Consider the following 25579-nt stretch of genomic DNA (forward strand, 5'->3'; position numbering starts at 1 on the left):
AATGCAAGAGCCAAAACATACCACTTGGTCTTACATGGGATCTGATCAAACATCGAAAGGCATTTGAAATTCCGGGAAGGGAGAGCTTCCTCATTCTTAAGGAATATAACAAAACGTACAGAAGGAATGAATTTGTTTCATTGCAAGTCCCTTAGGATTTACCCCCATGATCAATATAACCCAAAAGCTTTGAAACAGACTATTCCAAGCATTCACCTGCAGTCTATGGGAGACATAAGAGACCATTCAATTAAAAGATAATAAAATATGCTATGTTCAGCATTTGTTTGTTGGAAATTCAAAAGGGTTTTCAGATCTGTCTGCTTAGCCTATCTCCTGCAAAGGCCATAAATCTCCTTCTTCTAGCTAAACCAAACCATATTCTTATGCTTAAATCATACGAATGAGCTCAAAGACCAGAGACATTTGCCAGCACCAGCCCTTTTCTTCCTTCCCAACATACCCTATGGCCTTTGACAAGTCTCAAAATCCAACTTTCAGGAGCAGAGACATCTCGTCTTTCATTTGGGAAATTTGTTTTTTGAAAGATACTCTGCTGTTGACCTGCCAGTGTTTGCACAAGAGCATGCTAGGACTGAAAAGGAGATGTCTTGATCCCATAAGTGCTATTAAAACGCAGGGATATGTCATGCTTACCTGGATGATAGCCAATATACATCTGAAAGTCACCCTGAATACCCAACTGGGTGGAGGAAAGGAGTCACTGATAAACAACCAACTAATATGTGAAGCAAACAGCTGAGTAGCAGATCATGGCAAGAAGCACTGAGCACAGGAATAGTGGAAAAAAGAAATTCTGGGCAGTTCAAGCACAAGAAACAAGCAGCACATATGCATCCTCACTGTATTTCCCCCAAGGATCCTAACACACCATCATCCACTCTTCCTGGAAAAGCACCTTCCCAATGGCAAAGGTGGCCCTGCAATACAGGCCCCCATCTCAGGGGAAAAGTCCCCCAAAAAGATAAAGCCTATCAGCTGCAAAAAGCACCATTTTGTTCTCATGGAAAGTCAAGGTGAAAAACAATGTTGAAGCGCAGGAGGCTCGGTTAGTAACGAGTCCAGAAAGCATCCTTCTGCAAAGAGCCTGGGATGTGCCTCGTCCCACACTGGGTGGGACAACTCAACAGTGGGGCATCAGACACCCCGTTGTACCATGAGGATGCTGAATCCAAGGCCTCATCTTAACAGGCAGGCATTAGCTCTGATATTTTGTTGGTATCCCTGAGTAGTACTTTCAATCTCAACTTTTAAATGAAGGCAGTAATAGCCTTTACTCTTTAGACTTTAAACAGTTTGGGGGAAGATATGGCCTATTTCTAGATAACTGGAGATGCCATCTAAAAGGAAAACCATATCGTCTCCATGCTGGAAGCAAGCCATTCAAGTTTCTGTCAGCAGAGGATTTAAACCCTCACCACCCCAACACACTACAGTGCAGGAGGAGGAGGGAAAGCCAAGAGCAGAAAACTGAGAACAAGGCAAAAAAAGTCCTGTGAATTTAAACCACTTTTGCAATCCTCAAATATTTTTGCTTCCCTGAGGATCCATCATCCCTCTTCCAGACAAGCAGCAGCAAGGTGGTCTCCCCCTTCAGAAAGCTTTGGATGGTAACCAGCAAGAACATTATGTTTAAGCTTCGAGGACTGAGCGTTCCCACAGGATTCGTGGATGGCACTGCTGAGCCAGAAGGATGCATTTAACAGTTGCTTAAGTTCTGGCACCCACACATATTTCCTTATGATAAAGTCCAACACAGGCAGCCTTCAGATGTTGTGTAAATATTGTCAGCACTCTGGCACAGATCCTTTTTTTTTTTTTACGATTCTTTTACACAATCCCCAACTGTTTCATAAACACTAATTATATCTGCTGATTCCCCTAAATGAGCTGCAAGTGCTCCACATATGAGGAAACTAAGGCAAAGTGAGGATCACTGCTTCCCACCAAGACATTGGCAGAGGTGAGCAGGCTGAAGGAGTTTTACCTCCTCCCACGAATGAGGCCGCTACCTAGCAAGATAAGATGGCACATTTACTGAGAGTTAGCGCTGTTGCCACCTCAAATGTGATTTGAGGTTTCTAGACCAGCATGGTAAGAGTTCAATGTTATGAGCTTCTCCATGGCCATGCAGTTTAAAGCTTAAGCACCCCCTAACGCTGTAGAGATCTTCACTTTCAGCATCTCATCATGATCTGTACCATCTGCTGAACTCTCCAAACTGTGTACAGAGTTCCTAGACAATGGATCCTGTCCCAACTCCCTAGCTAGATCTTGCACATATCTTCAAAGCAGTAACAGTACAACCAGTTCAGTCACGGTACAGATATTTCTCCTTTGCATTTTGCCCTAGTACATAACTAAACAGGCTGAAGCTATCACCTGGGCCCATATTTCCTTAAAGACAGTTCTGTCAGTTCTTGTGTGCTTGCCAGGCTCATTTTAGTGCCAGCAAATATCAAAAGAACCAAGAGCACCACATAAATGAGGTTGGAGTCCAGAACAGTTTCCAGGTGAGTACTACCTATGTGCAAAGCTTTTATTTTATGATTAATGACTTAATTGCAAAATAGGAGCAATAAGCCCCAGCATTAAAGGTACATGCATCTAGCAGTCACTTCGGTGCAGAGCACTCCTCTTTTTTCCATCATCTACTCCTGAATCCATAACTATGCATTGTTTTGCAAGGAGTGATGGGCATTGTGAACGTGAGCCAAGAGATTCAACTCAAAAGCATTTTATGGAAGATAAATGGACACGATATACCTGGCAAAGAGCAAGGCCTCAAGTCTTAATATGTTTCCTCATCACCTAGAAAAGGCTAGAAAACAGCTGGAGATAAGTAGAACATGACCAGCTGAGGTCCTTTCCTTCCCCTGGAGCGCACAAGCAGCAGGGAGCACTGCAAAACCACATCAGCTCACACCACAGCACGCTGCCCAACACGGAAGGCGTTTCAAAGCCAATGGAACACGCTAAGTAGTGTCGCATTTTCCGCATTTGGAAATGAAACCAGCCGTAAAGAGAGGTTCACAGGTGGTTCTGCTAAAAGAAAAATATAACTATTGATTTTTGCTAAGCCCTGTCAATTCCACAGGAGTTACCCATCCCTATTTCAGACAATGAAACAGTATCAAGCTGTCACTGATGGGGAACACACCCACACCTCACAGCTGAGCTCCACTGCCAACACTCCTATGATATTTTAACCCAGCCCACTGAGAAGGTGCTCCCTTCAAGCTGAAACAGTCTGTGCATGGAAGATTTTACACCAGCCTGGAGAAAGGCTGGGATGTCACCTGAGCCCTGGTTTTGCAAAAACCCTTCAATATACCTTAACAGCCCTAAAGAGAATTTAAGCTCATCTAAGGCTCCACATCTGAGCTAATTGCTTTAGCTCTAAGGGAAATGCAACAAGATACTAAATTTGCTGCTGGCTTGCTTGGTCATTTGCACTCCTGATCCATTTTCTCCTCTGATCTTGGTGTTACTGTAGCACTGCTGAAGCCTCCCAGCACCTGCAGCCAAGAGGTTGATGTGGTTGTAGCATTGAGGACTCACAACAAGCCTGTGCTGCAAAGCCAGCAGCCTGTTAGCAGTGCCTGGGACAGGGCACGGGTATTTCGGCAGGAATCATCATGGCAACCCATTTCCCCCCACGTTTACCAGTTAGTTGGTCACTGCACAGCCATTCAACTATAGATAGCAACCCGTGCCCTCTGCACCACCCTCAGCCGTGTTTCCCACCAGCTCAGCATCTCAGCCCTTCCTCCTCTTTCCACATGATGGGAAAATCCATGAATGAAGAGGAGGGTTTATCATTCATGGCCCTGCGATGCCTCTTAGGGACAAGATTCTGCCACAACAGGCAAGCTGTGCACCATTAACCAGGGTTGTGAGCTCCCTAGAGAGAGGAACTTGCCCCAAAATATAGAGGTAAAATATGCCACACCTAGTTTGGCTAACAGAGAGACTTAAAAATATTCTAAACCATCAGAGAGTATTATATATGTAATATAGAGGTGAAATGCTATGTACTACATAATTTGATCTTTACAGAAAGGTCTTACATTGGGCAAAATTCCTTCTTACAGGAACATGTTACACAAACAAGCTTGTGTAAGAGGAAAGAGGGATCAGCAACTTCATTCTCACTGCAAAGCACAGCTGACAGGATTTAATACGTGGCATTAATTTATTTGGGCATCAAAACTCTGCAAACATTTACTGTGCTTTTACATGAAAGCACTAGGATTTGGGGCATAGGTCATGCTTTTACTCTGCCTGGCACAAAATGCTTCACTCTTCAATAGCACGAAGGAGGTATAAGAGTAAGAGGCCAGGACAGACTGTTTGCATCAGATCCATCTCAGGGGCACAATGAGCCGGTGAAGGTAAAATTTGCATCCTGGATTTCTTAACACTTGCTTTACGGCCAGTTTGAATGAGACCCACAGGTTCGCTGCTACTCCCACCACTACACTGGAATTAAGCAGCCTGTGCCAACTCAGCAGGCAGGCTTCAGCTAAGTTCAGAAAGAAGCATGTGCACACCAGTCTGTTTTGTAATTGGAGTGGTTTATTGCATTGCACCTTACATAAGGATTAGACTCCTAAATTCCGTGCTTAGACAGTTAGCAAGTCTTGCATTACCTGTGGCACATATACACACCTCCAATCATATACTTTACTCTCTGCCCCAGCATTAACAGGAATTTGGAAAAGGCACCAAGAGGAAGGAAGCAAAACCTATTGCGTTATTACACAATAACGCCGTGTGGCCCAGAGGAGACCCAGCCACTGTAGGAAAAGTGAGTTTTTGACTGTTCTAGCCAATCTTTCAGTGTTGGCAATACAAGCTGTGGGCTGAAAAATCCTATTGCAGCTTTAGTTTCTACCTGCCACTTGAAGACAATGTCACACATTCTAGAGATTCACAAGCAATGGCATCCTCTGGTTTCCGTGTTTGAACCATGAAACAGGAAAAGCTTTACAGTATCTTAAGTGAGCAAAATCACAATAAGCAGATAGTACATGGGAGGAGTGTTTTTAAGGCATCCAGAACTGGGCTTTGTCAACTCTTTGGTCTGAAAGCCCTACTGGGAAGTCCTTAAGAAAGCATGAACCGTGACCTTATGTTGTCCCTTCAACCTAGCCTGTCTGGCATGTTGGACACCTAGATCTTGGTCCAGATGGGGATAAATAGAGCAAAACTAATGGAGAAAAATTTCAATTGGTGAAGACAAATATTTCTGAGCTTTTGTCAATTTGTACACCACCTCAGATGAGGGATGCAATCTGAGCAGAGACACCCAAGAGGAGGGACTGCACGCTGCAGAGCGGCGGCTGAGGGGAAGCCAGAGGAGCTCCTGACCCGAGGAAATCACCATACCCCATTTCTTCTCAGTGCAAGCAGCATGGAATCAAAGCAATCACAAACTTCTCAGAGGAAGGTGCAAGACACTCCCTTGCTTCATTCTTCACTCTTTGCAAGTAGTAGCATTCAGTACTCACTGTTCATGTGCCAGGCAAGAGCATGGGGTAGCTGAGATATCATCATGACCAGGGCTTGACTCTGACACAGCTGGGAAGGGAGCCCTAGCACTATGGACCCAGAACAAGCCTGCCTATATTGCACAGCACAGCTCCACAGAGGAAAAATTGTTTGAAAGCTCTGCATCAAGGGGAGGATGCTTTACACCTGCTATTTCCCTCTCTGGAAATGCAAATAACCACGCAGGCTGGGAGGCAGGTCTCCATCTTCAGAGCAATTTGACATGCTATTTGTATTATCTGCTTTTCCTGCAGGACACAAAGTGACATGTGGCTTGTGGCATTACGTAGCCTTCAAAAGCTTCCCCGCCATTGCAAATTAATCTCAAAGAGGGAAGAGCACACCAAAACAAAGAAGCCTCTAAGCAGAAATGCTGCCTCTGGGGAAGTTACCTTGCCTACTTCTCCTGCCTCCTCCATCTTACCCCTTCATAAAACTTAAGTTCAAGTCCCAACAGGCACCACTTTTAATGTTCTCCGAGCTGCACAAAGGAGCAGGGTACACGTGTTACCGAGCCGGAGCTACACACTGCCCCATCTCCTCCCACTCCCAGTACCTCCCCTCTGCACCTCTGTTCACCCCAATTTCCAGGACACCAATTTAATGAAGACTAATGTGTATCCTCCAAACATGCACCATACGTTATTTCTGGAAAAGAAGCGTCACCTCATTTTAATATTAAAGGATCCTTTTTCCCCACCCTGAGCACATGAAGTTTAAGTACTGCTTAGCAGACAGCACTGTGTGCCTGTTCCATTAAGTCATAGAAATCACCCCAAGCTCCACTTATAAAGGAACACAACTCTGATCTTTTTTTTTCCCCCTTTTCCCCCCCTGTTTTTTTCCCCCAAAATCAGCTGCATGTGCAAGACTGCTCTAGGTGCAATCAGCTGGCCAAATATATCCAGCATTAAGAGGCTGCAAAGGTAGGGATAGCTCCTCATATAGCATCAGACAGCTTGAACAAGATAAACAGAGCAACTAAAAGATTGATGTTTATCTTTGACAAGCATTTTTTTGATGACTAGCAGGATCAGGAGCTGGACATTCAGATTCTGCTCCAAAGGTGACCAATATTGCCAAAAAAACTCAGATCTTTCTCAGCATGTAGAACAGGGGAGAAAAAACAAGACAGGAAAGCTAATTATCAGCCAAGCTGTGTATAACCAAAGATCTGAAACTCATATTTGTCTAAGAGTGTGCTTAAACCATCCTTGCACTGGCCCCAGAAGCAAAGCAGTTTAAACTTTCCATACTTGAAGTCTGGAGAGGCTGATACACATCAGATTCTCTGCCTTAATTAGGTGGTTACACCACCTTTAGGACTGTCTTTCCACTTCAACATCATTTTGGGACTTGCAGGAAGCATAACCACCTGGCCATTAGGACATCCTAGCCCTGCCCCTTCTCACTTTGACTTCAGCCCACATCTAACCTTCCCAAACTCCCCCTGCACCACCACTAAGTGCAGGACTAAAGCACAGGAGATGCCTTTCCTAGACTTTTCCTCAAATTACTTACATATCTCCTTGCCTTGAAGGTACTTTGTTCTTTGGCCTATAGTCACTGGCACAGTACTGGGATTAGCTGGCCGGTTTTGCCTCTTTCTGCTTGGAGAGGCAGGAATTTGCAGTCTTACCCAGCAGTTATGGATCGATCCTGAGTCTAGCCACAGGAAAAAAGTCTCTGCAATCTGTAACAACCTCGTGATTTAGGACACGAAGCCTTGTTTGACTAACAATCATTGCACAGCAGCCCTGAGAGCACCTTTTGGGAATATGCCAAATTCATATTTCTGTCATTTTCCCCATCTTGCATGTCCATATATCCGTTTATACTCATTTCATTAGTAAATCGCCCCATCCATTTACTTAGCTATTTGTCAGTGTGGCTGTCACTTTAATTACCTCTGTCTACATGGATTGCTATTATTTATCTGTCTTGTTTGCAATGCACCATCCACCAAAACACATTCTTCCCTTAACGATAGACACTGATGTTATCTGGGAGCCTGACCTAGGAGCAATGCTCTTAGAAAGACAAACTGTTTCAAAGCAGATTTGTGAATTATACTGTCTCATTAAGAACTAACATCGATGACACCCCTGGAAAGCCAGTCATCACTCCTCCCCTCAACAGCAGAGGAGTCTCACACCATGGACATCACCCTTCTCTACAGCTACACGGGGCACATGGACAAAGTAACCAGGTCTGGCACAGCTATCCAAGCCAGCTGCAATCCATGGACATGCACCTGAAGCAACATGGACAGCCACAAAGCATTGAAATCCCACTAGGTTTGGGTCCATCTCCACCTGCACACACCCTCCTGCTGAGCTTCCCATGAATCTGTGGGATGGAGCAGGGCTGCTCCTTTGTGGCCCTGCAGAGATGTCCCTTTCCCTGTGAGACACCTGACTGAAACACTGTCCCTCCAAGGTCACACCCTGCACACTAATCCTGCCTTAGCTCTTCCCCTACACATTCTACTTTTTCCTTTCTCTGGAAGATTTTGAAGAAACCTTACAGATTTCTTCCTAAAATTAACAGCTTTCTTGCTGTACTGCTTTTGCTTTTTCACCAAGTGGAAATCAAAGCCAAACACATTTGAGTTAACCAAGCTCTCAAATCCGAGAGCATTCAGCTGGATTCAAGGAGGAGACAAAGCACCTTTCACCAATAAGCAAGCACACAAACCACCTTGCATACATCTCCACTTGCCCATCTGTCCTCCTTCTCCTCCTCCTCAAAGGCTCCCATGATAGAAACATGCTAGAAAGTGTGGTGGGGGTTCATAGGAGAACCCTGGTATGCCTTTGTGTGTGGAGCCTGGCAGCCTCAAGCCTGCACACTTGGATCAGGGTGTCAATTATGGGGAAATCCCATTCGCCTCTCCAGGGAAGGGACCTCTTCTTATCCAGCAGCTATGACAGAGTTAATCTGTGCTGGGGTGCAAGGTGCTTGGTGGAGAAGCAGCCCATCATCCCCACAGCCTGTTCTGAAGCAACATTTGCTTCACAAGGCACGATGCCATGATCACGCTGCCCACCTGGGGTGCTTTTCTCTGCCTGCTCATCACACAAATGAGGACTGACTCAGACCTGCTGACTAAGACCTTGGGCACCAGCTAGTGATTTGTGGATAAGCAGTAGGGAGAGCATAACCATTTTCAACAGCTCATTCCAGCCGTGGTCGGTCCACATGTCTCAGCTTCTGCACACAACTTGCACCCATGGAGCCATACACAGCACCAGCTGGGAGACTGCCCACCTCTTCAGGCCTCAGCTATAATCCCCTTGGAAGCACCCACCTGTGCAGAAACCAGTTCCCTCAACTCCTTGAAATATAGCTTATAAAACAGCCCCCCTAAGCCCAGCTGTAGCCATCAGACCCAAGGTCAGAAAAGCATCCTGACTCTTGCTAGGACCATAGCCCACACCTGGCAGGTACAATGGGGCCCACACATCTTTCCCCACTGTGTTTTCCCAGCCTCCAGCTGTCTGCCGTTAGACTCTTTCAGTGCACACATGCACATCCAACCCAGACATTTCAGCACAGATCTGTTGAAGTCACCCAGTTATTCTATCTACATTTTCTTGGTGGCAGCACCAGCTGGATCACTGCCCACCTCATAGTGTCTTGCAGCTTCTGCACCAGCCTCACTCTTGCAGGGCCATGCCATGGACCAAACCACATTTTCTAATATCCTTTCCTTCTACCAGGTTATTCCCCAGCCAGATCTGTCCCCTAATGTGCCCCACAGATGGCAAGGTCAGTATGGGACACCTTCAGCTGCTGGTGCTGCTGCTGGTGCAACAACTCCTTAAATCTCAGCAGGTATCAACAGCAAGTTCTCCTCTCGCTGTGATCTCTGGGAGAGAAACGCTTAAAACAGAAGGACTCCTAGAAATACCGTCCTCTTCACAAGCTGATCCAGCCCCTTAGGACAAGCTTAAGGGTTCAGTGGAGAGACTAAAGGCCACAAGAACTAGTCTGTCACAGAGAAGGAGCTGCCGAGATCAAGGGCACAGCCAGTGTCTGAGGTCCTTAAGAAGGTGGGAAATTTTCTCAGTGAAATAAATGCTAAGCATGGTCTTTAAGGCATGGAAAAGTGACAATCTTCTCTTTAAGGCAGGCAGAGGATTTCACGTGATCTTTTCCTGAGAGATACATGCATGGGTGGAGGCTGAGAAAGAAAACCCTCAACCCTGGAACAGTGGAGCACTGCCAGTTGTGATGGGTTTACGATAAGCTAAAAAACATCCATAAGCATTCAACTTCAAAAGCAGGGAAAGAAGGAGGGGAGCTGCACGGAGTCAAATGCCTGGGGCATCCCATTTTCAGTCAGCATAAGGAGGCTATTTTTAGAAAGCCTGCGTACACCTACAACAGTACTAAGGCTGGAAAGGAATTCTTCATTCTAATGGTCCCCTTCTTCACACCACCTTACAGGTGGCATTTCTACAAGAGCCACTCCACCCCTCTATCCCCAAGGAAAGCCATCTGCAACAGATTCTCCCCAAATGAAAAAATATCAAACCAAAAGGCATTATTACCAAAAAGCCATTCCAAATGGAGATGCAGACAAGCTTCTAGTCAGGCCTCCGTTTCCCTCTGTACGACAGACTCCTGCCCACTTCCCATCTCCTGGGGTAGTTTGCATTAGCCTGTGGGAAAAACAGCCAGAATACCCAATGGAGACCTACAGCTATGGTCTGCCATGGGAGACACAGACCAGGTGGGAAACCTGTTCATGAAAAATAGGCACATGAGACACCTGAACTGCAACTACTGCACTAGTTGCTTCAGGGGCCCTGGAAGGTAGATGAGTATCAGATCCAAACTGACATTTTCCAACACTTCTTCACGTCAAAGAACCACCAACTCCAAAGGTTATAACCTAAAAGCCCATGCTTTACTCATGCCAAAGACAGTATTACAGTTTTCTATGGGATGAAGGGTATGGGGATGGCCATGGTTTGGTTTGGGGTTAAGGTGCTGGGCTTTGTCTTTTGTCTTGTTTTGCTTCCAGCTCAGAGGGGCACATTACCACCAAGGCAAAGCAGTAGTAAAAAAATGGAGCCAGGTTATCCACCCCACCATTGACCTTTTTCAGATGTTTGAATATAAGGAGAAGTTGGCCAAAGGGGAGACCTGTAGGACACCGGCTATGGGCAGACACAGCAGAGACTATCATGAGTACCTACAGCCTCACAGCAACACCAATGCCCCATCTCACCAGCTGAGAGCCTGCAAACATCTCTCCACCTGGCCAGCAATGGAAAACAGTAGGACACTACAAGTTTTTTCCTTAAATGAGATGCCACCTTTCACTCCAAGGAGCCAACTATCTTAATCTCCTAAAAAACCAACCCAGAACAAACTTGCCAGTGATCCTCTTTCCTTCTCCCCTGCACATGTCAAATGTTAGCTAAGCAATGGAGTCCCCAAAACATGAACACGTGCTTCCAAAAATGAGCCACCTTGAATGCTGTATTTCCAATCCTTCTGTTTCTGCTAATGAGGAGAGATTCCACCAGAGCCAATAAAGCTGCATTCCACAGTCCTCAAACCAGTCTCAATTGATACTATTTTGCACCTTAATCCATGAAGTTGCCAAGAAAAAAAAAAATCCCTAAATACCCCTACCAGGAGCTCATTGTCACAGAGAGGTCAGTGAGGTTCAGAATTTGTATAGATAACTTATCTATGAGAGTCCCTAGTAACATCACAAGTGGTTCAGAAGAGCTATCAGCCCCAAACGCTTTAGTTGATAGCCACCAGCTCAGAGGAGAGCTTATCCAAGGACTAAGCTATCTCATGTCCCTGTGACAATTTTTTCCAGGTGACACTTTGTTTCTTCTGCTGCTGCAACAGGACAACCGACTCCTCTGTCCCTCAAAATACATACAACAGTGCAAGGTGACACTGCTCCAACCCATGTCCTTAACATTGCTCCCCATTTCTAGTTTCCACAATTCATGCAAAAAAGCCTACAAAATAAACACTTGCTAAAAAGCACGCTACTGTTCTTTGTCCTCCCAAACAGTTGTTTAAGGTATAGGTACAGTGAAGGTGGAGGAGCTAAATGAGGAATAGAAACCCATCACAGTTTTCTCCCCAATTTTGTCATCAAAAGTGATCTGGGACCAACCCATCTTCCTCTATCCCTTATCTCTTCCACCGCAAAGGAGCAGGACATTTTCTTCCCCTCCAAGTGACCAGGGAAAGACTCTTCAGAAATTCCTGCCTGTTCAAATATTTTAAGACAGCAAAGAGAAATCTTCTCTTGAAAGCTTGATAGCATCCCTTTAAATGAGCATTGTGGTTTCGGCTCAGCATTTTCTTCTTGTTTGCATGCTAGACACACACTTGGATGGCATCATGTTTCCCAGCTGAACCCAACCACATCCCTGCACCTGCATAGCTAGCAGCAACATGAGAAGTCTTCAGCACAAAATTCAGATAGAGATCTATTCAAGCAGCTTTATTGATGTTAATGGAGTTACTTGGGATTTACACACACATAAATCAGAGCACAGGTGGATGATAAATTCTTGCAACTGGCAACAATATAGGGAAGGCCAATTTCACCCCTGGTATAACACTACTTATGTCAAAAGCCATGCACCAAGCAGCAGCTGTGTTCATAAGCCACCTTAATCAGGCAAATCAGTTCATTGCAAATAAACCTGCAAATTCACACAGCATCACTTGCTAGCTCCAGCAGTGAGCTACACAGGTTCAGAACCCCACCCAAACAGATTATGTTGCAAGTTTACTGCTTTAAAGTACTGCCTTTAACATTTTCAGCAGACTTGGACATGCAATAGGCAACCACATTTGTGCATGGTCATCTCATCCTTTACAAAGACATCACCTTTGGACATGAATCATTTTGTAGTAGCAGTTGCATTTGAAGCCACAGCAGAAGCTGTTTGGGGAATTATAACTCTAACTGGCCTTCAAAACAAGCCTGTCAGTCTGACACACAAGCATGGGAGCTGGTAAGGGCTTTCAGTCAAAGACAAGCAAAGAGCTGTGGTCTTCCTGTGCTCACCACTGCTCATCCCTCAGCACAGCTGACTGGCAATCAGGATTTTTGTCCCTTGCATTTTAAGCCCTTGCCTTCTCATGTTGGGGTTGGCCACCCATTTCCTCCTGGTCACTAAAGACCTGACAAGTCACTCAGTGGTGTTTTCTTCCAGTTTCAGAGGCCAATAAAAACACCCCAGTTTTCTGGACCTTTGTATGATCAGAGAAGTGAGAAAGTCAGCTTGCAGTAGGAGTTATCAGTACCCAAGAGGAGCCGAGCAGCAGTTCACTAATGCTCTCAGACCAGTTAACCAGTGGATCCTGAGGGTAAAGATGACCTAGGCAGCATAGGCAGGAAGCAATGAAGGTCAAAGATATAGGAGAGATGGTAAACGGCCAAACTACAGCTTCCTCCCCTGGCTACAGCACATAAGTCTGAGTCTTACAGCAAGACTCAGGACCTTCGAAGTCAGACAGTCAAGCAAGTCATAACTAAGAGGGACAGCTAGAGACACATCTCTGAGCCGATTACAGAAATATGGATTGTTGTAGTAATCTCAGGCTCTCAACCCTTCCAAACAGCAAATTCATGGGCAGGTGGCCTCAAGATGTCCTCACTTCTCCACCTGGCCACCAGGGTGTATTCACTCCCCAGAGGCCACCGCTCACACTCCCAGGGCTTAACCTCCTACTCCATTAATTGTTTGCCACCCTGCTATGACTAATCTGGATTTACAACCCGGAAAGCGGTAGGGAAAAGAATCTGATCAAAAGGATGATCCTCACAGCCAGAAAACAAGAAAGAGCTGTGTAGCCAGTTGTTCCAGGACACTTAATCCATCAGGCCTTTGCCATTCTACCCTTGGGCTTAGGCTGAGTCAGTTGTGATTTGCTTAAAACCATGAGAATTCCCTCCTCCTCTAAAAAAAAGCCAGTTGTAAAGTTTGTCAAGAAGGGGAAAAACACAAGGGCTCACACTACACTTTTACATTATGAATCAGTGGCTGGTGATGAGCCAACTGGCAATTCTCCATCTGTGGCATCTCCATGCTTCTGAATGCCAAAGCAAACACTGTGTTTTATCTAAAAGCCTTTGCATTCAGCTGGGCAAATGTGTTCTTATGCTGCCAGTTATACTGCAAGTCCAGGACCACTCAGTCCCACAAAAAACTCCCTCTACATCTTTTGAGGCTAGCTGTTACAAAAACACCCAAGTTAAGCCTTGTTGCAGTATCACTCTCCTACTGGAAGGAAAGTGGGAGTTTGGGATCAAAATGCTTTTTTCAAAGAGAAGCGATAGATATATTGTAGCAGAAGCCAAGCCAGCAGCAGGAGTCATGAAGCATCAGTCACTCTCCTTTTATCTAATAGAGGATCCGTCAAAAGACCAAGAGGAAACGTCCAGTTCATGAGCTGCTCAAGTACCCCAGTACACAAGGCTTTATCTTTCTTCTATCCCCTAAATCCCAATTTCTACCATTTTGGGTCAATCACTTGCTCCAGCACTAAGACCCAGACTTTGCCGAGACTTTTTTCCACTCCCAGGAGCGGAGAATTTCCCTTGGCTTCTAGATCTAACACAAGCCAGGCTCAACCTTTCTCCACACTTTGGAAGCAATCCAATATCCCCCAGACTCAGAGGTTTTCCATTGGTTTTACTAAGTTCTGGATGGGGCTTTAAAGATGTTTTCTTGCTTTTTTCTCTGCAGCTTAGCAGAAGTCAGAACCACTTTGCCTGCAGTTTTACAAGAGGCAGCTGGTGAAAGGTTAGATAACCAGACAACATAGCCAAACCCAGGGGAGTCTAAAGAAACCCCTATTTGTGGGCTTTTATGCCAAGTTATTGCTTACAACCTTCTTTTTTCAGGAAAGGGCTGTCTATAAGCCAGAAGTTCCTTTCCTCTTTATCTAATGATCAAGTACCCTTTACAAGATGACTCAAAGACACCAACCAGATGTGCATTTTAACTGCAAGTTCATGGGAAAAATAGCAATCATCTACTGCAGAAGCATCAGAGAGGAAAACTGCCTAGCTTGCAAAGTGGGATCGGTCTTTCTTCACTCGCAACCTTCTAGATCGTGTTCGTCTTGAACCTCCTTTTAGCTGAAGATTGGACAACGATCCGAGATAAGTAGGTTGCATTCACCGTAGAGACACTTTCCTGGCCCAGAAGGAAATGTGAACACCTCATAACATCCCCAGAACCCCTTCAGATTCCTTGGCAATACGAAGCAGAAACACATACAGCACTTCTGTACACAGAGCAGGCAGAATTTCAGGAGTCTCAGAGCAACGATGCCCACAAACCTGAAATAGAATATTGTTTTCCATCACACTCTTACAGGAGAAACTCCTCCTGTCTTTTTTCCCCCCAGAGAATAATTCTGAGAAGGAACTAACCCTATAGTCTCCAAAGCACCAAGCAATTTTGGGTGCCTTCGTCAGGGGTTAAGCTTAAAACCCCTTCTCAAAACTGATTTTAGAGTCTGCATTCAGCCTGTTGTAGGACAAGGGGAAAAACTCAAGGTCTGTATAAGCACCTCACACAGATGCTGTCACTGAGGAAAAACTAATAATTTTGGAGGTTTTGAACCAAAAAACACAATGAAATGCCAGGCAAGAGATTGTCTCACCTGAATTCTTTGCTTATCAAACACTGGATGCTCTTCTCTGGACCACAGATAGGATCCCAGAGATGGTTACCAGCCAGGTCTTTTCTATGATTTCCTCCACCTTCTGGACAAGCTCACGCACTCTCCACCGTAACAGGGAGAAATTTAGAAGAACTTACTCTAAGAGTTACAGGCCACTTGAAAAACCTGCCTTAACACAAGTCTATTATTGTGTGCCCTGTTTACTTAAATTCATTCCACAGCCTGGGAGACTTTGCACAAGGAAATTTACAGCTCAAGTTAATAGAGCAAAATGTAAAACTGCTGGCTTTTGGCTGAGGCTGCAAGCAAAGGACAGGCACAGGTTGTGACTGGGGGTGTTTTCACAGGGCCACTGACACAGAATGTGTTTTCAGGGAGTATTTATTTTAAATAAGGAAAGTTTATACAGCTTGAGAAAATTATTGGGAAGGAAATTAAATCTCGTTCTGTTGCTCTTCCGTCTCACCTTGACACTTGCAGTTCTCCTCCCTCCCCCAGGGCTTGGTTAGGGCAGGTTTCACTTGCAGAAAATTGCCTTCCTCATGCATACTGATTTACAACCAGCTCATGGACCAGCCTTCTACACCCATTTCAGGGCAGAAGGGGCAAGCAAGACCCACTCCTCTCCTACCCCGACCCCAGGCTGCGGTTTGGAAGCACAGGGATATGTGACATTACATGGAGGTTGCATCCCACCCCAAGCAATCTGCAAAGAAGTGGGTGGGACCCATCAGCTGGGATCCCCCCCAGGCAAAACTACCCCCAGTCAAGCAGGGGATGGGAGGCAACCAGCTTTCTTCCAAAGCTCCTCTAGAAGCAGCAGAGCTGATGCTACCCCTGCCTGGGAACAGCTCTGCTTCGGAAACCACAGCACCAGCAGCGCTGTTGCAGAGATGGGACGCCCCATCCCAGTGATCTGAAACAGAAACCCCAGCACCACGCACAAACAGCCATGCAGCAGCGTCCTTTGGTGCAGCCCTGTCAGTATTTAGAGGTCATTTTATTTTTTTCTATCCTTCCAAGACTTTCCTCCCCACCTTGCAGTGATATTTCCAAGGGCTCCCATGAATATGGCAGTCGTTACCAGTCTTTATGACAGCTCCCATGAATATGACAGTCTTGTCTTAGACACCGGACACAGTTGCCATCATGCTGGCACTCTAGGGTGGGAATGACAAAATATAAGGCCAAAAGGAGCCATTTGAGGCAACAAAACCTCAATTTCCTCCAGGCACAGCCATCCACGCTCTTCTCCATCCCAAAGGGCCCATTGAATACCCACTTCCCCCTCCTGCATCCATCGTGCACACCACAAAACACTCCTCAATTCCCCACATTGCTAAAAGGCCTAAAATTCAGGAGACCAAAAGCCTCAAGATGCACCGTGCAATTAGCTGGGTGAATTCATAGCACACATCCCCCATAGCACCTAGATCACAAGGGATCCAAACCTACCACCGCTGCCACCTAATAAACTCAGCAGCAACCAGACTAACGAAGTCTGGAAGTAAAATCCTGGCAGCGATGTGTTGGTAGGTTCGCTTGCCTAATCCCACAAAACTAGTGGTTTGAGCAAAGGTTCAAGCGTTGCAACAGGACCTGCACCCTACAGAACAGGTTCAGCTCAACTCCAAACGCTCAGGAATCATTCCTGCTCTCTTCTGCATTTCACCTTCCAGAAATTCCTCCTCCCACAAGTAAAAAATCCTGGCTGAGGTCTTTAGCAGGTGTCAGGCAGCGCATTTCGCTTCCCATCAAACCCAGCAGCAATGAGACAGATTGACTCAGCAGGTACTTGCCATGGTTCAGCTGGAACCAAACCTCCCTGACATAAAAGAAACCAAATCCAAGGCAGCTTTGCTGAATCCCCAGCCCAGAAGGGCTTAATAGCAGGTTTCAGTTTATCTGTCACAGAGCAAATTTATTCAGTGAGCAGCTGTTTTTCAGGATGCTCTCTAGAAACAGTGCTGGGAGGAAAATAAAGGCTCTGAATTGATATTTGGGGATGGGCAGGGGGAAGATGAAGCTTTTCAGGGGAAAAGCTCCTGGCTACAGAGACAAGGCATCTCAAGCTTGTCAGTCCCTTTCTGAGCCATGCTTAACTGGATTTATCTATGGTTACCCAGGGCCTCTTTTCCTAGCAGGTGTTCTTTCAGCTCACACTGGCTGTTATCAAGACCAAAAATGGGATATTTGTCCTGTGGCTAAAATCTGGATAAAATAGCCCAGACTGAGTAAGTTCAGTCATGCCAGTTCAAGCACAGGGATGGATTTCCTAGGATGAAAGCTGCCTTTCTCACCTGAAAGACCTGAGCTCTGTCCTGGGGTTTTACCACTGACAGCCAATGGCCACATACAAAACAGCAGCTTGTCCCAGGGTTTCCACCTGAAGGTTGGGTTGCTCTTTTGAGCAAGGGGTCTTGTGGAGGAGACCTCACCCTTTCTAAAGAGATGAGGGTCAAAGGACCAACTCCCAAATCAAACTGCTAAGAGCACAGTGACTCCCCTCTGTGCCCCATCAATTCCTGCCAGCATCAGCAGGCACAGCAGACAGCTCAGGATCTTTTGAGGGCCCCAGCTTGTGTCCTTCAAAAAACCAAGTCATTCAAGGGACCTCAGTCCTTTGACATCGGTCACTTCTCTGGGAGACAGTAGGCAGCAGCATCTTGTAAACTCAAACCATAGATTGCACAGGGTTTTTTCAGAGCACTTGAAACCCGATAAGTAATTAACTCTGACACCCTTAGGTGTTATTAATCCCACTAAACAGGGGAGGAAACCTAGAAAGGAAACCAGACAAACCCTTGGACCCATGCCAGTTTGCCTGGGGAGTGAAGCTTGGCTTGGAAGAGCGGCACCACTTGCCTCGGGCTGCACAAGAAGTCCATATCAGAGGGGAGAGGGACGCAGCTTCCCTGTCTGCAGGAGAGCAGGTACTTCCCCAGCTGGCGGCAAGGTGCGAGGCAGGGAAGAAGCCTTGGCAGCCCCGAGGGCAGCCTGCCCTGCAGCCTTCCCTGGCAGCCCTCACACCTGCCCGCGGCACTGCAAAGCCTCCGATATCTCATTTTAGTGCAGACTTTTGTGCCAGCACATCCCAGAAAGCTGCCTTTGCGGCAGCTCCAGACAGCTCCTTCCCTGCCTATGTTTCCCCTCCTAACTGGCTTATGCAGCAGCCAGCTCCTCCTGAAGGACCACCAGACCAGGCTCACTCTATGGCATGGCCCAGTCGCTGTTTTACACTTCCCCAGGTTAGCGATTTTTCCTATCTCATCATCAGTGAAGCTCCATTCATTAAAGCCTCCACAGGAGCTCATCAGCACCCCAGAGAGAAGCACTGCTCAGCTGTAACCATCCACAGCTTCACATCCCTCCTGCTTTCCAGGGACTCAGGTTGGAAGTATGGGCCATAAGCAGATTGCAGGCTCTACACTCCCCTCCTAACCCTGCGATAAGACCATTTGCTCCCTTAGAAATTAGCACAGCCACCACCCTTCCCTTCCAAAGGGCTGGAGTTATACCAGGACCTAAATATCTAGCTGGGATCCTACTACTAATTGAAGTAGCAACTATAACTGTAACCAGAACCAGACACTTAGTGTCTGTCCCCTTGAAAAGTCAGCCTTTAAGGTCCCTTTGCACAGTGGGAGGAAGGAAAGGCACCTTGCTTCAGCATCCCAGCTAGAAGACAGTCAGTCTCCTGAACAGCAGCCCCGAGCCCAAGTCCCACCATCCAGGCCAGCAGGCACCAGGGGTTTACTCATCACAAGGCTGCACATGTCATCAACCCTAACATGCGACTTCAGGCATAGTTATTAGTTTGGTTTTAGATGGAGGGTGCTGTTTGTGGGCTACCCAGGACTCCAAGAAACCCAGCTGATTCTCCAACCTGATTAGGACCATGGCACTCAGATATGCAACCTCCACATAGGCTACAGAGCCACCTGCGTGTGCCAGGTTTGCTGGGCTGCCACCCATTTCACCGATGGGTGCTGAGATAGGGCACGACACCAGAAGAGGCAGCTCATGCCATTCCTATAGGGCACACCACTAGAACAGGCAGCTCACGCCATTCCTCCAAGGAGGCACCAAACCTGCATGCTCCCCTGCACCCTGGAGCACACTCCCATGGCGCAAGACCCAACAGAAGGTGCTGTGAAAGATAAAGCTGTTTGGGAGCCCTAAGTGCTCCCCTTGTTCTTTCCCACCAGTGGTGTTTCAGCAGTTGGACTGTGCTAACCCCAGCCCTTCCCCAGAGCAGGAGATGAGGAGCCCGGCGGCGGGGCCAGGCAGGTGCCTGCTGGAGGCTGCCCTCCCCTCACTCCCTCGGGCCCCACAGCCTGAACCGGCTTCTTCCTGGGGCCATCTAGTGGCATATTTTAATATAGTTCCTTCAAACACAAACACGTTCACCTGGGGTTTATGCAAACACAGCTCTATGAGAGCCTGATGTGCATCCTTCAGCATCTGAGCATAGCCACCACCTCCAGCAGCAGCTCCCCAGCACCAAGCCCTTCCTCTGACAGACCCCGAGCAGCATATACTCCCTTCTCTTCTCTATTTACTATCTTTATATACAGAGGATATAAGGTTTCTTAATCCAAAAAGATGCTTTCACCAAGGCAGCAGGCTGATTAATCGTGAGAAAGCCATCTGGGTCACCAAGCCCAGTACCTCACAGCCGGGTCAGGAGGACCAGGACTGCTAACTCCAAGGGGTTTTTCTCCTTTGAAGTTAAGGACTTCAACACCCATCCCTCTACATCCATTATTTTGTTAAAGCAGACATTCTCCAAATTATGTTTCACATAATGTGTACATAGCCATTTCTGCATGCTAAGCCCTGGGTCAAAAATAACCTCCTTTTGCCTAAAGTGATTTAAATGGAACAAAAGATTCCTACAAATCCCAGCCACATCTAGAAAAAGCATTCCTCAGCCTAGGTGAGGCTATATCAGTGTCAGATCAGTGAAATGCTAATGGCTTTCCTGCACAAAGCAGTGAAGTAAAATACTGATGTCTGCAAACCCTGGCCCCAAGAGCCAGCCCCAGCAGATCACTAACATGGCATGAGCCAGGAGGATGAGGGCAGCCCTACTCCTGCACACAGGTTGCAGCTATGCAAAAAGGGACTCAGGCCAGCTCGCCCCTTCAGATGCGGGAAGAGACATCAGCAGACACTGGAAAAAGTGTTATCTGCAGAGTGCTGCTGAGCTCACCAGGGAAGCAACACCATTTCACTGGGCACAACCTCTCAGAGTGGAGGAGATTGATTTCTGAGCCCAAGAATAGCCAGGGCTCTCTGGTCTTCACGCCCTCTCATTGCTCTGTTCCCTCAGTGCCAAGGCAGAGGTCTTGAGTCTACTTACCCATTGTAAACCCAGCAACTGGCTCTTCAGCCCTCAGCTGTAAGACATGTCCATAATGAACTCCCTCCCCTCCATCTGGGACTGATAAGTCATCAATAAGTCATCAGGAGGCCAGCATTTATACAATGGGTTGGGGGCAGGTGTGTTTTTCTTGCCTCATGCCCTTCTGGAAGGAAAATGGGCTCCTAACATGAAGATATATATTATTACACTTCTAGTCTTCACCAACATTTATGCAGATGTAGACTATTGGGAACATAACACAGCCTAGAAGTTTGTGTTGTTCACTCCTACATGCAACATCTCATTTTCTAGCAAATGAAGAATGAATCCAGTACATTAGTTTTCCTGGAAAAAAAGAAATATCTATTTCCTCGGTGATCAAGTACCTGGCATTGCCTTGTGGCAAAGACGAGCACATTCAGCAGCCCAGTGACAAAAGGCACAAGCAGCAGTATCTACAGCTTTGAAGACTGCAGTGGCAAATAAGACTCTTCGGGACCACTAGAAGTAGTCAGAGAGTGAGGGTATCTCCTACAGTCTTGATATCAAGTCAGGGTGGACTTCTGGAAGATCTTTATCAGGCTTACACAAGAGCAGCTGGATGAAGCTGAACAATCCATAACAGAAGGTCAGACCAGAACAGAGCCAGAAGGGATCAAACGGGCCCAGCAGTTTTGTTCCCTCGCAGCAGCGGGAAAGGAGCAAGGCCAAGGACTTGTCAAGTGAGCCTGCCACTCGGGATGCTCTGACAGCCTGGCAGTTTTTCTGCCAGTAGACATGCTGGGACCTGCTCTTCCCAGGACTGCTACCTCCTCTCCTCACCCAGGCAGGTACACTAGCAGCAGGGTTCCTGTCTTAGCAAAAAAGCTCAGCCAAAGTTAGGGAATACATTCCTTAGTGCACTCTCTCATGCTTTTAAACTGCCTAACCCTTTGATCAAAGGTACTGGAATTTTTCATGCCTACACCACTGATTCTCTGCAGTGCTGGAAGAGGAAAGCCCTTCCCACAAATCTTATTACATCCTCAAAGTCTCCCCATAAACTTCAGATCACTCCCACTTGTGTCCACAGTCAAGGAACCCCACTGTCCCAAGAGCCTCTGGAGTCAATAAGCACTGATGATCATGGACACTCTGAACCCTCCCCTCCCATCACAGGTCCCAGGACAAACAGGTTCTTAACCAGAAACTGCAGCTAAACCCAGCTCCAAGCCCTGGTATCTTCAAGAAAAGGTAGAGTTCAGAAATACAGCAAGAATAAGGCTTACTTTCAGTAAAACCAACATAAGCAGGTCTTACTCATGCAAAGCCTCATTTAGTAACTCTAGCAGAAGGTCTCATGGCTATTTCCCCATGTTCTGCAGAGCCAAGACACAGAGCTGACTGCCCAGCTCACTTTTGCAGGGCACTGCGCACACCACAATGAGAAGAGGGGAAACTGAGGCCATCAAGCACATCAACCACCAGCATAGCAAGAATCCAAACTGAGCACCCCAGGTTTCAGTCCAGTTTTGGAGACCTTGATTCAAGTCTCTACTCAGGCACAGCACAAGTCACTAACTCAGTTCCCAATCCTTTTTGCAGTTAAACCTCCCATCATAGAAAGTGTAGCTGGTGGGCCAAGCTGGGCACAGGGAAACCCATTTACGGAGAGGCATGTAAGGATGTTCAGCCAAAGATGCAAGCTACAACAGGAGAATAGCTAGGCTTAAACAAGAACAGACACCAGAAAAAGTGGCTCCATCCAGTCTTTTCCTCCACACCCTTCCAAGCTTTTTTCATTCTGCAACATTAAATCTCTAGAGGGGGCAACAGGTTGCTTTAAAGCCAAAAGATGGCAGTTCCCTGGGAATACTTTCTTAAAAACAATATTTATTTCTACTCTATTTCAGACCACAGTTTTGAGTAATGCCCAGAAGCTCCTATCACTGCTACTACCATATTCCTGTACACTGGTTACTGACAGTACTTGCCCCAGAGCACCCACAGCCCCAAGTGGCAATCGTCATCGGCAGATGACTGTCCCAGATTTACTGGAGCATGCCTTGCCAAGAACGGAAAATTACATATTGATGCTTTACCTGACTGAGGTCCTTCAAAATAAGAAACGCCATAGGTAGTTTGGGGACTTCACACATAAGAAAGCAGGTGTTGAACGGACCAGCCAGGCTGGCAGATGAATGCAGGATGGCAAAAGGCTGCCAGGCCAGCCAGAGGCAGCATGTCACTCGTTTATCAAGTTCCTTCCCTTCCAGCTATACTCCTGACTCTGGAGCAGAATCTTTGCCACACTCATCCCTGAGTTTCAACATCCTCCCCAAATCCAGGCTGCCTCCTTTGTTCTCCAGCCAAGGAACTCCAAAAATCAAAGAGCACAAGAGTGATACCACAGGACCCCATGTATAACTCAAATCATTTCACATCCACTTTCAGGTGCAAAACAGATTGGCTACAAGCTCTCTGCAAGGACACAATGGCACCTGGGGACCAAAAACCAGGTTGGGCTTGCTTAGCCCTAGTTTGAGTCCCACAGACAAGCGAAGAGCCTCAGCAGGGAAGGGAACCAGGACCCATGCACAGGCACCATGGAAGAATCTGGACCCCCTTCTATTCTTTAACACTTTGCCTGACTGGGACTCACAGACACAAGGTGAAGGCCAGCAGACCCAGTATCAGCTGAAGAACCCAGGCAATCCAGCAGCCCAGGGAGGAGAAGCGGCACCCTAGGGAGCCTCTGCCAGCCCCCACCACCCCCTCAGGTTTTCATACACACAGACTACAGATTTGCACAGAGCAACTTTCTCCTCCACCCTTCAGTTCCATCTAAATCATGTTGCTTGTGTCTCTGCTCAGTCCCCACAGAAGCAGAAACTAGAAATGCCAAGTCCCTGGAGCCCTCTGAGCCACAGGGAAGGCACATCCGACACAGCAGCACTCCCTCCAGCACAACACCCACCTCACAGCTCTCAAGAGTAGCAAAGAAACCACGCCGCAGCCATTGCCAGCACCGTACCTCACCAAATCCCCCTTAGTCCCCACATAACCTCCTACCTCCAGAGCAAATCCAGAGCTCCCCATTGCAGCCACCGCAGGTCCTCTCAACAGCCTCTCACAGCTCCTTTAACACTGCAGCCTTCTAGAAAAGACCCTTCCTTGGCCTGAGCCAAGCTTATAAAGACTCAGGTCCCTCTTCCTCCCTGCAGCAAGTTCACACCTTAATTTTAACTCGATCAATCACAGCTGGTTCCCTTTGCTCCTGCTGGGTAATGGCTTGCACCAGTGCAAAGCCTGAGGTCTGCAGCACGAGGGGTAGCACCAAGCCGAGCAGGCAGCGAGAGGCCTCGCAGAGACGCCAGCGCTGCAGTGCGGGGCCCTGAGGCGAAGCTTTGTGCAGGCCCGCGACCGGAGACGTGTCGGGTCCCGCTCAAGGGTGGGGAGGCATTTGGAGGGGGGGTTCAAGTGATGTGCTAGGAATAAAGGGCAGCCATCAAAGCCCCTGCTGTCTGAGCTTACAGACCTTCCCCCCCTCTATTTTCCTGTGAGAAATAGGGTTTAGGCCCCAAATCAGTGTCATTTTGGTCACTGCTCGTTTCAACACAAGAGAGCGGGGTGAGCCCGATGTGCACGGTGCTCAGAGGGGAGCTGGGGACAGCACCAAGGTCCCCAAGCCGTGACAGCAGGTTAGAAAACATCACCCTCCGTCACTGGGTCCTCAGGGCAGGGGCACGAGGGTGCTCGCCCAGCCCCAGAGTACACGGTCAAATCAGACCCTGGCTGTTATTTCTTCCATCAGTTGCTCACATTAACACCAAAAAATCTGATGGAAATACTTTTCGAAGGGAAACCTCTGCGCACTTGGAGCGGTCTCACCCCGATTGCACCGGGGTGACGTGATTTAAGAGGCAGCCAAAAAAGCAACAATTGATTACCCGTAAACCAGGGTTATAATCCAATAAATAAATGATAAATCAGTGTGTCTCCTCTTAGCGAGGAGCTGGAGACCCAAAGTTCCCCTCGAAGGAGCTGAACAGAATATCCATTAGTCAAACTGATCACAGCTACCCAAGCAGAAAGAGCAGCTGTGCCTTCGTGTTTGCCGACACTTTTCCTTGTGCGTTACACCGTCCTTGCTGAAAACGAAGTGATTTGGACTTGAGATAACTCATTAAGGAAAGGCAGGGATGGCTGTTTTCCAGATTACCTAACCCCTGTCAAGGCAGATCAGAACCCGACACCCAAGGAGCGAAGTGGGGTTACTTTGCCACATCTCAAATTAATCCTTGTGAAATTGCTGCCCCCGGTACCCGTGAATTCCCCCAGAGCTCCGCTCACACAGCTTCACTACACGTTTGCGATGCGGTTGCGTGACCATCCTCCTGTCTCCCCTACCCACCACTCCTGGAAGCACTGAGACTCCAAGGGTTTGACGCCTTTGGAAACCTTTCAGGCCGCTGGAACCCAGGAATTCCCTTCCGCAGAAACCCTGCCCGTTCCTCCCTGCCAACCAGCTCTGCCGCCGACGTGCACACACACAATTCAGCGGCCTTAATGAGAGCGCGCGCCAGCCGGGGCAGGGACAATAGGCATTTCTCATCACTCATCAGAGACAGTCGGAAAGTAGGCCAGCACTCTATTTGGAAGCTCCTTTAGACCTGGAAAGCCACTTCCCTACAGGACCCCCGGGATAAGGTCCCCTCCGCTCTGCTCCAAAAGTTTTACTGGAACATATGTGTCTGCTACCAGTTTCTTAAGCAGGGAGAGTGTCTTTTTTTTTTTTTACCCTGGGAAGGCTTTCTTCCCCATTGTGTGACCACTGCACATTAAAAGGCAATCAATATCATTCCCATTGTTTACCCTGAAGTTTGATGCATATCTTCCTGCTTTTACATCCTTGTTCTCACATTTTAGTGCCCCCCGGTTCCACCAAAGCAAGTTGCTCTCCGGCCC

General features: G+C 47.3%; 1 protein-coding gene across 1 annotated transcript in view; it reads right to left on the minus strand.

The window, feature by feature from the left end:
• Nucleotides 1-23757, minus strand: part of TBX5 (T-box transcription factor 5) — a 134542-nt gene extending 110785 nt beyond the window's left edge. Inside the window, exons 1-2 of the mRNA XM_087768471.1 lie at nt 23684-23757; nt 10131-10241 (exon numbers count right to left, since the gene is read on the minus strand). The gene's annotated coding sequence lies outside the window, so the exon portion shown is untranslated. The remainder of the gene's footprint in view (nt 1-10130; nt 10242-23683) is intronic.
• Nucleotides 23758-25579: the final 1822 nt, after the last annotated feature.

The sequence above is a fragment of the Nipponia nippon genome, unplaced genomic scaffold (assembly GCF_047370975.1).
Source record: "Nipponia nippon isolate SJK-2023a ecotype South Korea unplaced genomic scaffold, ASM4737097v1 scaffold_30, whole genome shotgun sequence".
In the NCBI taxonomy this organism is placed as follows: domain Eukaryota; kingdom Metazoa; phylum Chordata; class Aves; order Pelecaniformes; family Threskiornithidae; genus Nipponia; species Nipponia nippon.